The 13,624-nt window shown below is 48.7% G+C and overlaps 1 long non-coding RNA gene across 1 annotated transcript; it reads left to right on the forward strand.

Moving 5' to 3' along the window:
- The first annotated feature begins 2,640 nt into the window (after positions 1–2,640).
- LOC122215045 lies at positions 2,641–12,930 on the forward strand. The gene is made up of 3 exons (XR_006200214.1): positions 2,641–2,847; positions 6,080–6,204; positions 12,775–12,930. It is a non-coding gene; the product is annotated as an uncharacterized LOC122215045 (long non-coding RNA).
- Positions 12,931–13,624: the final 694 nt, after the last annotated feature.

The following is a 13,624-nucleotide window of genomic DNA, read 5'->3' on the forward strand; positions in this document are numbered from 1 at the left end:
ACCAGATAGGACAGAATTTACATCCCTATCAACTACCTACGATTTGCAGAGTCGCAAAATAGCTTAAAGGCAGCGAACAGGGCTTGAATCTGGCAACCCTGGAGGGTGTGCTGTAGATGATAGTACGGATGATTCCATTTTCCACTGAAACACAAAATTGTTTCTACATGAAGTTTCGAACCCAGGGGAGACCCCATTCATTTGGTTAGTGTTTCCCTAAGATCAGCTCCTTGGAGTGTACATCTCCCCCACCAGCCTTCCTCCCCCCACCCCGCACCCCGTCCCCCCGGCAGGTAAGGCTGGGAGCAGATGCTTATTTGACAATAGGTGAAAGGACGGTTGGGGACTTGGGTTCTAGATGTGACTAGTCATTAACTAACAGCAGCAACAGCATGGCCTGGCTCAGGTCACCTAACTCTAGGTCCCTTCATTAAATGAGAACCGACAACTACGGGGGGGGGGGGGGGGGGGGGAGGAGCTTAAGGTTTCTCTAGTTCGAAAGTTCTAGAATTCTGGGGAGTAAGAAGCTGGTGTTCATAAATCTTAAACTAGCCCAAGGACTTCTGGCAAGAACCTAAGAGGCAACCCACAGACTGACTGATTCACTGCCCCCCCACCCCCCAAGTCAGTCACTGCCCCTGCTCAATGGCAAGTAGGATACTATCTTTGGGTTCCTCCTTTGTTTGGTATTCTTACCCACTCCCTCCCACCACTCTTTAACAGTTTAGGGCCCCTGACCAATACTGCAGAGACCTGGTTCACTGGCTGAGAAGATCTCTTTCCCTTTTTCACATGGTTTTCCAGAGAGTGGCTGCAGAGCGAAACCACGCACAGATCTCTCTTCCTACTCGGAGTTTTCCCCCAGGGCGGGCCGGCTGCACAGGCTCCACACGTGGCAGGCAGAACGGGAGACATCCAGAGAAGGCTCAGGGAGGCTGCACACCCGGGCCAGCCACGCACCACCCCGGGGATGACCAGGGCACGTGCCACCTAAGGGGCGCGCCCAGCAAGGCCCCAGGGGCTCCTCAGTGGGCCCCCACGGCCCCCACGGTCGCCGCCGCCACCGGCCAGGAAAAAGTGTGAGTCACCCCGGGGGTGGCATGCCCAAGGAGCAATTAACACGACGGCTCTCCCACGCGGCTCTCCTGTGCCCAGGGGCTGGGCCAGCAAACAGTCCTCAGCCCTTCCTCCCGGCCCGGGGAGTCTCCTGGCCTCGGGAGCAAGGGGTAGGAGGAGCCAAACCCGAGAGGGGGAAAAAGAATCTAGTTTCCAGTCGCTCCAGCCCTAAATTCTCCCTGAGACTGCCAGAAAAGATGCTAATAAAAGACCAGTTGTGTGGCCAGAGTGTTTTCTTCGGACTTCTGCCCGGGGAACTGGAGAGGAAGCCCACAAGCGAGGTCACCAGTCCCATCCTATGGCAACACCTTTTGCTCGCTACTGACCCCTCCTGGGGTGATGGGGACAGCCAGTGGCGGGCTGGGAGGCAGCAGAGAGCAATAGGATTCACCTGGACACAACTATTGGGTTCTTAAACCCAGCCTCTGTGGGAGGATGCTTACCTAAACTTCAGGCCACAGACTCCGAGGCTCTAATTTTGGCAATTCTCTTTCCTCCAAGGGGCCCCAGAACCTTTCACACGGGACTTCTCTTTTTCCTGAATCTCCCTAACGTTTTGTCCTGGGGAAATGGAGGGGGGCATTGAGGACCCTTAGGAGAATGAAATGAACATAGTTAGGTGTTAGCAATGTGACCCTAACAGCAGAGCAAAGAGTGGATTTGGGGGCAAGGCTAAGATCAGCCAGGGATCCTTAACAGTTCTTTAGGTTATTGTAGGCGCTGACTCAGGCTTTAGCAAATACCCCTTCGAAAGACCTGGAGGGGCTGCGGGAGGGCAAGGGCACTAAATGGAAAGAAGAGGATAGGGCCTCCTGATGGGATGGGTGCGGTGAGGCTGTAGAGGGAGAGAGCAGACTAGCACCACTTCCCCCCTCCACGCCCTTCTTTCTCCGAGAGAGTTGATTTTTGCTGACAAAATAAATGCTACATTCTTCTGGCAAAACAGGACTCTAAGTGGAAGGGCAAGTGTGAGACACAGAAAAGAGAACGAGTGTTGATTTGATGTTGAGAGATGGGTTCATTGACGTGACTGAGAAGGACTTTGGCATCAGTCTGTTCAAAGGCCAGCTTGGCCTCTGCCGAGCTGTGACCTGATACGAGATGCTTTGTCTTTCAGCCTCGGTTTCTTCACCTGCAGAGAGACTACAACACCCACCCCATGGGGCTTTAAATTTTTTTGTTTTTAATGATTGAATGATTTCCATTGCTTAGTGCCTGGTAGTTCAGGACACAAATGCTCAAAAAAAAAAAAAAAAAAAAAAGAGTAATAGGCAACCGAATGCTATAAAAATAACTGCATTGATTGTTACTATGAGCCAGACATTATATTAAGCATTCTACATAATCTCATTTAATCTTCTCAACAGCCCCATAAGGTTGGTATATTATGATCTCTGGTTCACAACTGAGAAAAGCGAAGCACAGAGAGAGCTTAAACACCTGACCAGAGTCACGCAGCTGATAAGCCAGGACTCAACCGTAGATCTGACTCCAAAATCACAGACTTTAACAATCACACTGATGACTTCACAACACATAAAGGTCAGGGCACAGAAAACAAGTCTTGGCCTGAGCTACAGATTGAGGAGTTGTCAGGATTTGGTAACAGTCGAAACCATATTTATAGATGGAATTATCCGAAAGAAGCGAATACAATTGAGGAGAGAAGGAAAGACCAATGTTTCCAGTGCAAAGAAAGAGAAGAAACAGACCGAACGGGAACAGCCAGAGGTAGGAAGGGGTGCAGTCAAGGGAGGAGGGCAGGCTTCAAGGAGGGGTTGGTCAACAGGAGCGCCGTGGGCAGCCAGCTGTGGCCTGAGAGGAGTCCCGTAATGGGTCCTTTGAGATCTTGGCAAGAGCAAGGGTGAAGCAGAGGCCAGGCTGACGAGAAAGTTAGAAACAGGCAGCAGATGAGACTTGGAGGGAGAGTGAAAGAGGGTGATCACTATAGGTGGGTGCAGGGGAAGGGGGGTGGCCTCTGGATTTCTGATGAATGCACTGAGATGGAGAAAGGCTTCTTCTGGCAGCAGGAAAGGAGATGCATTCTGAGGATGCAGGAGAATGGGGGGCTTTCTGGCTGATGGTCTCTCTTTCCTCTGTGAAATTGGAAATCAGCTGCAAAGGGAGTACAGTGGGAGCCCGGTGGGCAATTTGAGAGCCATGGTGAAGATTGCAAGCCAGTTCTATGGAGAAAGGGGGCAAATGCTGTCAGGCTAGCCAGACTGGGTAATAGGACCGCCAAACCCGGGTAACCTGCTGCAGAGGTTAGAGACTGTGTGTTGGGAATGGCCTCATTTTGGGGTGCATTTCCCAACAACTTCAACAGCCCCTGATAGGGTCACCCACCATCCCAGTTTACCCAAGGTGGTTCTAGTTTTAGTACTTGAAGTCTGGGATCCCAAGATTTCTGTTAAAAAGAAAGAGGAGGGAGGTGGCCGTTGAGGGCAAAGCCAACAGTGTCTATCAGAGAGGCAGCAGGGGGCAAGTAGGGTCTGAACGCCATTGTAAAAACTATTCAACTGTAGGTTTTCACCTGCTCAAATTCTCCCTGTTTCTCTTCTGCCTGAGATATGTTATATACTCACTAGCTCTAACCAGTGTTGTAGCAAACCTGTCATTTCTTCAGAAAAATCCTCTATCCAAGCATGTCAACCCCCTGAGCCTCGAACACACTTTGTACTTTCTCATTTTCTTGCCTTTCCCAGTCCTTGGAATATAATAAACCCCTCCCCACCCCCCCCACCTACCCTCTAACAGGTAGCCAGACCCCACCATCCATCAGAGCCTGGCGCAAACCTAATCACTTGGTCTATAACCACATAATATTAGTGCCCTGAAGAACCTTTAAGACCATCCAGTCCAGTATCATGTGTCTTCAGGGATCTCCCTGTGTAGACATAGCTCCTGGAGAGTGGGTCCAATTTTACACTTCTCAGGGGTCCTCTTAGCCCCCAGCACAATGACTGATACACACAACACATGCTCACTAAGTACTTATCGACTGACAGATTAATCAATAAATGCTCACAGACTGAGGAGTGAGTGCAGCCCGCCTTGCTTTTTGAATCTGCAGACAAGCTCTCTGGAGAGAGGGCTGAGGAAGGTGGGGAGGAGAGGCTGGCTGTGAACCAAGGAGGCGCTGCTGGGCAACCCTGGGATGTCGGGGTGGGAAAAAGAGCAATTACATAGCCGAAAGCCGCAGAAATTCTCACCCCTCAAATGGATGCATTAAATGACAAATTATAACCCTTGATTGTCTTCTATAATACACTTTGATATCACCTCTGCTAAAGGAACTGTGCCCGCTGCCACACCCCTCACTGGCCATTTTTATCCCAGCCCTTAAGGTTGGGATCTTTGGTGGGAGGGAAATGAACAGGGATCCTTGGACTGGCCCAGGGAGACCTCTCTACGAAAGCTGCCTTTCTGGGCCCTGAGAGGGGTGGGAGCCCCGGGCTGGGAGAGGCACTCTTCATTCTTGATGGTGGCAATGCAGCAGGAGGAGGTCTGGACCCCCCGTGATTATTCTGGATTTCCAAAGAGCCTGGAAGATCCTGAGGATTCTACTCTAAGATCTGAGGATTCTTCACGGTTAGGTCTCGTTTCAGTGATCAGTGGTCCTGGCCAGGCTTGTGGGTGTTGACAGTTCATCAGCCAGCGAGCAAACATTTACCGAGGGCCCGCTTATTGGGGGACAGCACAACAAGCACAGGAAAGAAGCCCCACGAGGAGCTCACAGAGTAAGTGAGGCCTCGACACCCACAACCATTAGCAGATATGACAATAATGATCTGTGCGGTTCGACTGCCCTGGGCTTCTGAGCCCCAGCCGCCTTCCAATTCTCTTCAAAGGCTTCACAGCCCCAGCCACTGGGGAGGGTGCCACCAGGTAGCACAGGAAGAGGTCACTTCTCGTTTTGAGGATTGAAGGGGAAAAACAGAGTAGCAAGGCCATGTTCCTGCCTTAGGGGGCAGCCAGCTTGACAGGAGGAAACGAACCTAAAGAGAAAAACATACGAGGAGGCACCAGGCAGGGAGAGACAGACAGATGGAGTTTAAGTCTCTAGCTGACCAGCATCCTCCCAGCCCCCCACCTCCACCCTGAGGCCACAGGATCTAGCTTGGAAGTTTCCTCAGGTTGGTTATGATGGGAAGGACATGCTACCCCAAAATATGGCATCTTAGCATATTGAATATTTTAGCCTGAGGGAACTGGGGAGAAAAAAGCAGAAGCAGGAAAGTCACTCCCAGTGCCACCCTCCCCTCCACCGCCCCCCCCCCCACCACCACCAAGACTGTTCCCTGAAACAAATCATAAAACCCTCATGTGCAAGGTGCCCTTGCTATACTCAGAGGAAAGTGGCATCCTTTTTTTGTTTATTTATTTATTTTGAGAAAAAGAGAGGGAGAGAAAGAGAGAGAGATCGTGAGTTGGGGAAGGGCAGAGAGAAAGGCGGGGAGAGAGAGAGAATCCCAAGCAGGCTCCATGCTGTCAGCTCAGAGCCTGATTTGAGACTTGAACTCACATACTATGAGATCATGACCTGGGCTGAAATCAAGAGTCAGACGCTCAATCAGCTGAGCCACCCCAGCACCCCAAAAGAAGCATCCTTATCTCTGATGACGAAGGGACGCCAAGAAGAACCCTACAACGAGGCCTTACTAAGATTCCCCCCAGTTTACTACAATACCTCATACTCCTCTACTCCTTTATCTTACTCCTTTGTGACTGTCCACTCTTCGTCAAACCTAGCATAAAATACTCAGGTTTCTTCAGGTCTTCATTTCCTTATGAAGGTTCCTGTGTCACACAAGACTTAGATGAACTAAATCTGTATGCTTTTCTGCGGTTAACCTGTCTTTGTCAGTCTAATTTTCAGACACGGCCAGGGGCCCTAAGAAGGCTGAGGAAAACGCTTCCGTTCCCTAGTCATCTGCTTTCCCTGCTTTTTATTTTTCACCAGTGCAAGCCGGGTGCCCACACTTGTAGTCAAAGGAGCCCCAGGAATGGACACAGCAGTGTTCAGTGAGGGCTGGAGTGATTCTGGAGGATGGCCTTGAAGGATGGAGAGGAGAGCGAGCGGCCCAGGTGAGGAGGAGGAAGAGGAGGAGGAGAAAGAAGGCTCTACAGAGACAGGAGCAGGGATAGTGGCCACACAGGCCAGAGGGTGGGTCCAGAAGAGTGCTGTGGAGGTTGGGGGCCCATGGGGCAGAGGGCAGGAGTGAACTCTCTCTCCACGGGTCCTGGGGCAGGGAGCTTGGGTTTCTGCTGGTGAAGGCAGGGCCCTGAGCTCTGCAGGAGGCCGGCAGCTGTCTGACTGGCCGCACACTTCCTCTCTCCACGGTAATCCCTTTCCACTTTATAAAGCAGAGCTGGGACTGTACACTCACATTACACCGTGACTAACCAGCAGTCCGTCCTATAGCTGGCGTTATTTCATTTTCGCATTCTGTCCGCATCCCCTCCAACCATTCTATTCTTTCGACTGGCTTCTAAGCCTCAGCTTTTCTTACTTCCCATTTTTAAAATGTCTCGAAGCTTGCTCATGCTTGAGATTCTCGCCCTGGGGAGGAGTGGCAGCTGAAGGACCCTAAGTCTTACTTTTCAGCATCTGTACTGGACGCCCTAGCCCAGCAACTTTAGAATTTCAAACCAGACAAAGGCAAGGTTCTGGATGTTCTCATGGCAACCCTGATTTACATCCCAGAAGGAGCCTTCTGGATCACCAACTGGATCCCGGGGGGTGTTCGCTGGGCAGTGTTTTCATCAGAGGCCTGCTTGCCAGCCACCTCTGAGATCCGCTGGGGCCTGAGACAGCCGGCCTCCCCTCCCTGCCCCACCCAACCTCTGACTCTTCTGACCTTGCTTCTTCCTGCTGCACCAAGTGGGGCCAGCCACCCTCCCGGACTCAGTCCTCTGTGACTCAGTGGAAGCCAGTGGCCACTTCCCCCCACCCCTCCCACACTCACATTCCAATGGCCAGCTCACTGGCTTCCTGGCACTCGACCCACACCCACCAGGCCTCTGCCTAGAGTAAATAGTCATCTCTTTATGGGATGGTTTACCAGGGTCAGGGCCAGCCCTGTATTGGAAGGGGTCACGTGTATCTTAGCCTCTGAGTGCATGTCTTTCTTTCCACAGCTAACAGCTGACCTCTGTGAATCTTCCTTTTGACCCCTGGCTGACCTGGGACATTTTGTTTAAGGGAACTAAAGACTTAGTCCTCAGTATCGTAGCTAGCCTAGTGCTAGTTCAATACATTTGAAGAAAAGAGGGTTTTTTTGTTTTGTTTAGTTTTTTTTAAGAAAGAGATTAATACATGGAGGGTAATTTAGGGGTACCCAAGGCTTCCCCAGCACCTGACAGACCCTGCACCTCCATGAGGGTTCACTGGGGCCGAGTTAAAGGTGGGGTTGGCAATACCTGGGCTGAAGCCTCTGCTCTTTCACTCCAAGGTCTCAAGGGCATTGTGTGACTCACCTGAGCCTCCTTTCCTCACCTGTATGCTGGGTATGGTAGTTCCATTTTTCATCACTCCAGGATGTACAGTTTTTTACCTTTTAATATCCCTGGAACTGGGCTATGGCAGGTTATGTCTTCCAATCGATACAGAAATAGGGAATTGTAATACTGTTTGCTACAATGCCCCTCTCTACAGGAGCATGCATCTCATCTGCTGAGCTGGGGGGAGTGGCCCTGTGACTTGCTCTGGCCAATGGGGTGTGTAAGGAAGTGTCATGTGTCACATCCTGGGTGAAGCTTTAAAAGACAGCTAGTGGGGCACCTGGGTGGCTCGGTCTGTTAAGCGTCCGGTTCCTGATTCTGGCTCAGTTCATGATCTCACCGTTCGTGAGTCCAAGCCTCACGTCAGGCTTGTGCTAACTGTGGGGAGCGTGCTTGGGATTCTCTCTCTCTCTCTCTCTCTCTCTCTCTGCCCTTCCACTGCTTGGGTGAGTGCTCTCTCTCTCTCAAAATAAATAAACTTTAAACAAACAAACAAACAAAAAAGGCAGCAAAATTCCAGATAGAGGCTGTCCCAGGGTGAAGACAATGTGGGGCCAATGGGCATTTAAGGGGAGAGAGGAACATAAGCCTCTTTAGCCATTGAACTTTGGGGTTCTGTTTTCACAGCACACTCTTCCATATCCTGACTGGTATTGCATCTTCCAGGTAATTGACAGATTTTTTTTCTTTCTTGACGGTGCGTAATGACGCAACTCCCAAAGGACGGTAATGTCGACTCAGTGAAACACGGAAGTACCTCTCCCAGACCAAATGAGTTAATCCCTGAGCACAATGCTTGCCTACAGTAAGCGTTTGATTCATGTGTGCCATTGTTCTATTTCTAGCCCTCTGCACATGGCCAGTGTTCATTATAGGTTTGGAGTAATCTGATGACACAGAAAGTTGACAGCCCCCTCAGATCCCTTGTGGAGTGAGAAAGGGTATAAGTAAGTTCAAGTAAAGTGTGGCTTGGGCACTTGCTTTGAGGGTATAGGTGTTTTCGACAGCCTTCCCGAAAGCCAGCCATTAAAAAAGCCACTTGTTTTGGTAGGTAACTAGGAATGCTGATTTTTTTTTTTTTCTTCTTGTTAATTAACAGTTTGTCACCTGGGACATGAGAAGGTGGGAGAAATGACTAAATCGTGGGATGGCAAGTTTTTGGTACAACAAAATAAAGAAATTCCATACTCTTTGTAGATGGAGCAAAAATTAACAGTCTTGAATTTCTGCGGAACTGGGTACGGGCTGCAGACCCGGTCTGAAGAGATCAGACTTCCAGCTAATTCTTCACCTTCTGTATTATACCCCTGTGCTTTGGAACAGCTCTCTCCAGGAATTTTATAGCCAACTCCTGCAGACCTGAGGGCAGGGAGAGAGCTCTGGATGCGGGGCTGAGCCAAAGCACAACCATGAGGACGGGCAGGTCTGTCCCTGGAAAGGCCCACCCCTTGGATATCTGCTCACCCGCAGCTCCTGGTGCTGCCAGCCTCCTGCTTCACTTCCTCCACTCAGGAAGATGACAAGTCATTTGTCCTAAAGCGTTAGTGACGTAGGCATTACTTCCTCAGGAGCATTTGCATCTTAAAAGGGAACCTAGAAAGTTAAAAAGGAAATTACAGGTCAGGTTGTAGGGTTGTGTTAGGTGTCTGTTAATTGCAAGAAACAGAAATTCGCTCAAATTGGCTTACGTTCATTTTTTTTAATCTTTTCTTTTTTTTTTTTCCTTTTTATCTTAGTGCGAGTGGAGAGAATTTTTTTTTTAAGTTTATTTATTTGGGAGAGAGCAGGGGAAGGGCAGAGCGAGAGGGAGAGAGAGAATCCCAAGCAGGGTTCACGTTCTCAGCACGGAGCCCAATGCGGGGGCTTGAATTCGTGAACCTGGGATCCTGACCTGAGCCAAAATCAAGAGTCAGATGCTCAATCTACTGAGCCACCCCGGTGCTCTCAAGCTGGCTTAGGTTTAAAAGAAAAGGCTCATTAATAGGAAACTGGCATTCACATGAAACTTGATTGCAGATAGTACAGTTATGACCTCGAGGGAACAGAAATGTTCTCAGGTAGCTGCCGTCTCCAGCTCTCTCTCACTCTCCAGGGTTCCATGGTCTCTCATCTCTCCTGCCTGTGTCTACTTCAATCTTTTCTCTCAGCAGACTGCGTGAAAAAAACATGCAGTTATCAGCACACGGCCCCATAGTGGCTGCCCTAAAATGGTGGCCTCAGAACCTCACAAGTGTGTGACTTTCTATGTCAAGCCTCAACACCGACTAACTAGAGTTTTTCTAACCTAATTCCCAAGTCCTGAGAGGGAGGACCTGGCTTCATATAGCCCATAGGTGATTCCAATTGGGCCAGTTTCTCTAAAAGACAGCATGGTTCATGTGTCATACCAAATTTGGTTCAGCAGCATGTGGCAGAATACCAAAATAAGAGCAGCTGAAAATAAGAGCAGCAGAAAAGTATTTCTTTCCTATCTAAGAGTTGAGCAGTCCAGGGACTGGTATTAGTGTGGCCTCTTGATCACTATCTTGGTATGTGGCTAACATCCTCAAATTTACCTCATGATCCAAGATGGCTGCTGAAGCACCAGTCATCACATCACATTGGGTTGCAGGCTGGAAGGAAGAAAAGAAAGACTAAAGCTCTCTCTCACTTCCTGCTGAGTCAAATCCCTTTAAGCAGCCTTATCAGGAGTCCCACAGAACACTCCTGCTTACATCATTGTCAGAATCTAGTCACATAGTCACACCTGACTACAAAAAAAAAAGTCTAGGAAATGGAGGAGTTTTTGTTCTTGTTTTTGTTTTTCTCAGCCACAGTCAGGAAGGAAACATAGGACATCTTCAGTATGTTTTTTTTTCTTTCTTTCTTTTTTTTTTTTTTTTTCAGTATGTTTTTAAGTTTCCTTTCTCTGTAAGAAACGTAGGCCACTTTGGAAATTTAAAAAATAAGTAAAAGAATCACTTTGGAAAAACAAGAAAACCCTGAAAAAGTAAGGTCAGCGTTTAACCCAGAGGAGTAGTATCTGGAGGTGGAATTTCAGGCATCAGAGAGATAAATGGTGGTGTTTTAGAAGTGGGAGTAGAGACCTTGCCAGAAACCGTTGTCATTCCACATGAACATACGGAAGGCCTACACAGTTTGTGTGAGAGTCTTGTAGGCATGGATGTCCATCCCCTTCTCTACTTGAAGCCGAAATTGGTCTACGTGTCTGTCCACCTTTCTCATCTCCATTTGACCGTGTTATTCATGGAACATAATATTCACGGTCCACTCCGATGCGGTTCTCTCTTCTTCTCCCCACAATCACCCCAGTGCAGCTACTTGAAAACTCTCTCCAAAATGTAAGGCAACCCTGTTACTCTGCTGATTATATCCTTCCCAGGCTCCCTGACCAAGGCAGGAAAACTCTCTCCCTATGGAGCCCCTTCCCTTATTTTCAGCCCTGACTTCTGCCTCCTCCCTTTCCCCAGATCCAGCCTTCAAGAAGCTGCTCCCTGGGATCCTCTGAGCCTCCTTTGTCTACTAAACAAATTCCTACTTTCTCTTCAATCCCCTGCTCAAACCCACCTCCTCTGTGAAGCCTTCCTTGATTGCCCCCAGGCGCAGCCCTTTTTCTCGTTCTTTTGTGTCCCTGTGACCCTTTGTGTACCCATCTCTGCCTGTTTCTGTCAGCAGGCCTCTCTTCTCCACCAGAGCATGAACTTTTTCAGAGAAGGTACTGGGCTTTATTCCTCTCTGTGCCTTGGTGCCAGGCACAAAGCCTAGCGTGACCTAGGTACCCAGTGGAAGGCAGTTACAAAGCAGTAGACCATAATGAGCACAGACTCTGAGTTCAAAGCCAGGCTGGGCTACTTACTGTGACTTAACATCTCTATGCCTCTTCCTGTAATTTCCCTTCCTGTAAAAAAAGGGGAAAATGATACTTCTTATCCCACAAGTTTTTGTTGACGTTTACATGAGGAGACATATACAAAGGGTTTGTCGCTTGCTATGTGTAAGTTATTACCATTATCTTTACTGTTTCTTAGGGCACACATAGCCCTCCTCCTCCTCAGCTCAGTGATTTTGATTAGGCAAGACTATCCCTCTGAGAGATGCAGGCTGATGTTACTGAGAGATATTTTGTGTCAATGACATACTGGCATGTTGACTTCCTGGAGAAATTCAGGGAAGTTACAAAACTCCATCTCTGTGCTTGAACGCGCTTGCATATTTCCTCTGCTCTTGTCCATTTGCAGGGAGCACACTGAGTAACCCAGAGGGTTGGAAAAGTCTCGGCTGGAAAGGGTTAATCCCAGAGCCTTAGAAGGAATCAGGCCCTGGGGAAAGTGGGGTTTCTAGCGATGATGGAGAATGAGGCCTTTCTGCATCCATCTGAGGTGCTGGGAGGCATCGCCATGGTGATGCAGAGTGTGGGTCCGCTTTCCATTTATGTGGGGCTTTTTATCTCTCCTGTGCTGGTGAGGTTCAGTTAAACTACATTACGATGAAACGAGGCACAAAGGGAAATGCTTTGTTCAGCCAGGGTGACATGAGAAGTTATTGGACAGGCAGGGACTTGAGCCCTGATTCATGCAATAACAAATATTTATGGAAGGAGTCTGTTCTGTGCCCGACCCAATCCCAGGTATGGGGACTCAGCAGAGAACGACTCACCTCTAATGGGGACGGCAGGCAATAATCAAAGGAGCAAATACATGCTATATCTCACTGATTCTAGGGTGCCCCTCCACTTTAAAATGTCCGAAATCAGAGTTCATGTGTCCTATAATTAGCGGTGGTCTTAAGAACATTTTTTTCTTTCACAGTGATACATAAGACGATGCTGCATTTTACAACTGATGGCATCTGCGATTTAATAGAATACAATAATATGTTTCAGGGAGTGGCCTCCTAACCCTCCTCGATGCTGCTTTATTTCCCTTCTGGGCAAGTTATAGTAGAAACTTGAAGCCTGAAATGGACAGTGATTTCTCTGACTGATATATTTCTGGAACTTCCTTAGAAATACTCAGCTCTCTCAGTTATATTTCTGTGATCTACTTTACTTTGAAACCAGTAAAGATCCTGCCTATAACAGTAAAGAATTTGTTTGGCTGCAAATGAGAAGAAAATCCAACCAATGTTGACTTACGCTAACTCGTTTAACCCTAGGGCTGGCACAGCTGCTGAAATACGTCATCAGATACCCAGGCCTCTTCTGTAATTTTGCTCTACCATCCTCGGCTCATGACTCTAGTCCTCATGGTCACAAAATAGCTGCTGCAATTCCTGGCCTCATAGCAATGCTCCCAGTGGGAAGAAGGAGGAAGGGCAAAGGGCTCATTGGTCCTTTTGTTTTGTTTTGTTTTTTTCAAGTCAGGGAAACAAGCTTTTCCAGAAGTCTCACTTCGCTGACTTTACCTCCATCTCACAGGTCACTGTGATGTCCCACGCTCACCCTGAGCTAGAAAGGGTGATGAAAAAGACAGTTGTGGATGAAGATGAGAAGCAACAGTATCTGCTCTGCTGAAGAAACAACCATGCAGTTCTATGAGTGCGTCGCACATATGTGTGGGATAACACTGGTGGTAGGAATCAGAAGGAAGAGGGGATACGTTTCCCACTCCTGAAGGGAAATCACTAGACAGATTTGTCTCACCTGAGAATGCGACAGAAGCCAGTTAGTACACATTGAGACAGAGCCTGGGTTTCTTCACACTTGTCTCCAAATATCCAGCCAATTTGAGAAACAGGGTGACCTCATGGACCCTGGCCACACGTTACTACCAAATAAGGCAGACATAAACATTTCAGATCAAGGTGATGAACCTCTAACTGACAGAGGGTCCATTCTTGCCGGAGAGACTGAAATGACTCCAAGAAGACAGCAGAAAACAAGGACACAGGATTGCTAGATGGGGAGCTTCATGAAAGATGGAGAAAGTCACCTTAACCACACACTCGTGTCTTGAAGGCAGGCCTCTGGACTTGGGTAAGGCCCACCCAGGTCCTCCCATCAAGG

The sequence above is a fragment of the Panthera leo genome, chromosome A3 (assembly GCF_018350215.1).
Source record: "Panthera leo isolate Ple1 chromosome A3, P.leo_Ple1_pat1.1, whole genome shotgun sequence".
Classification (NCBI taxonomy): domain Eukaryota; kingdom Metazoa; phylum Chordata; class Mammalia; order Carnivora; family Felidae; genus Panthera; species Panthera leo.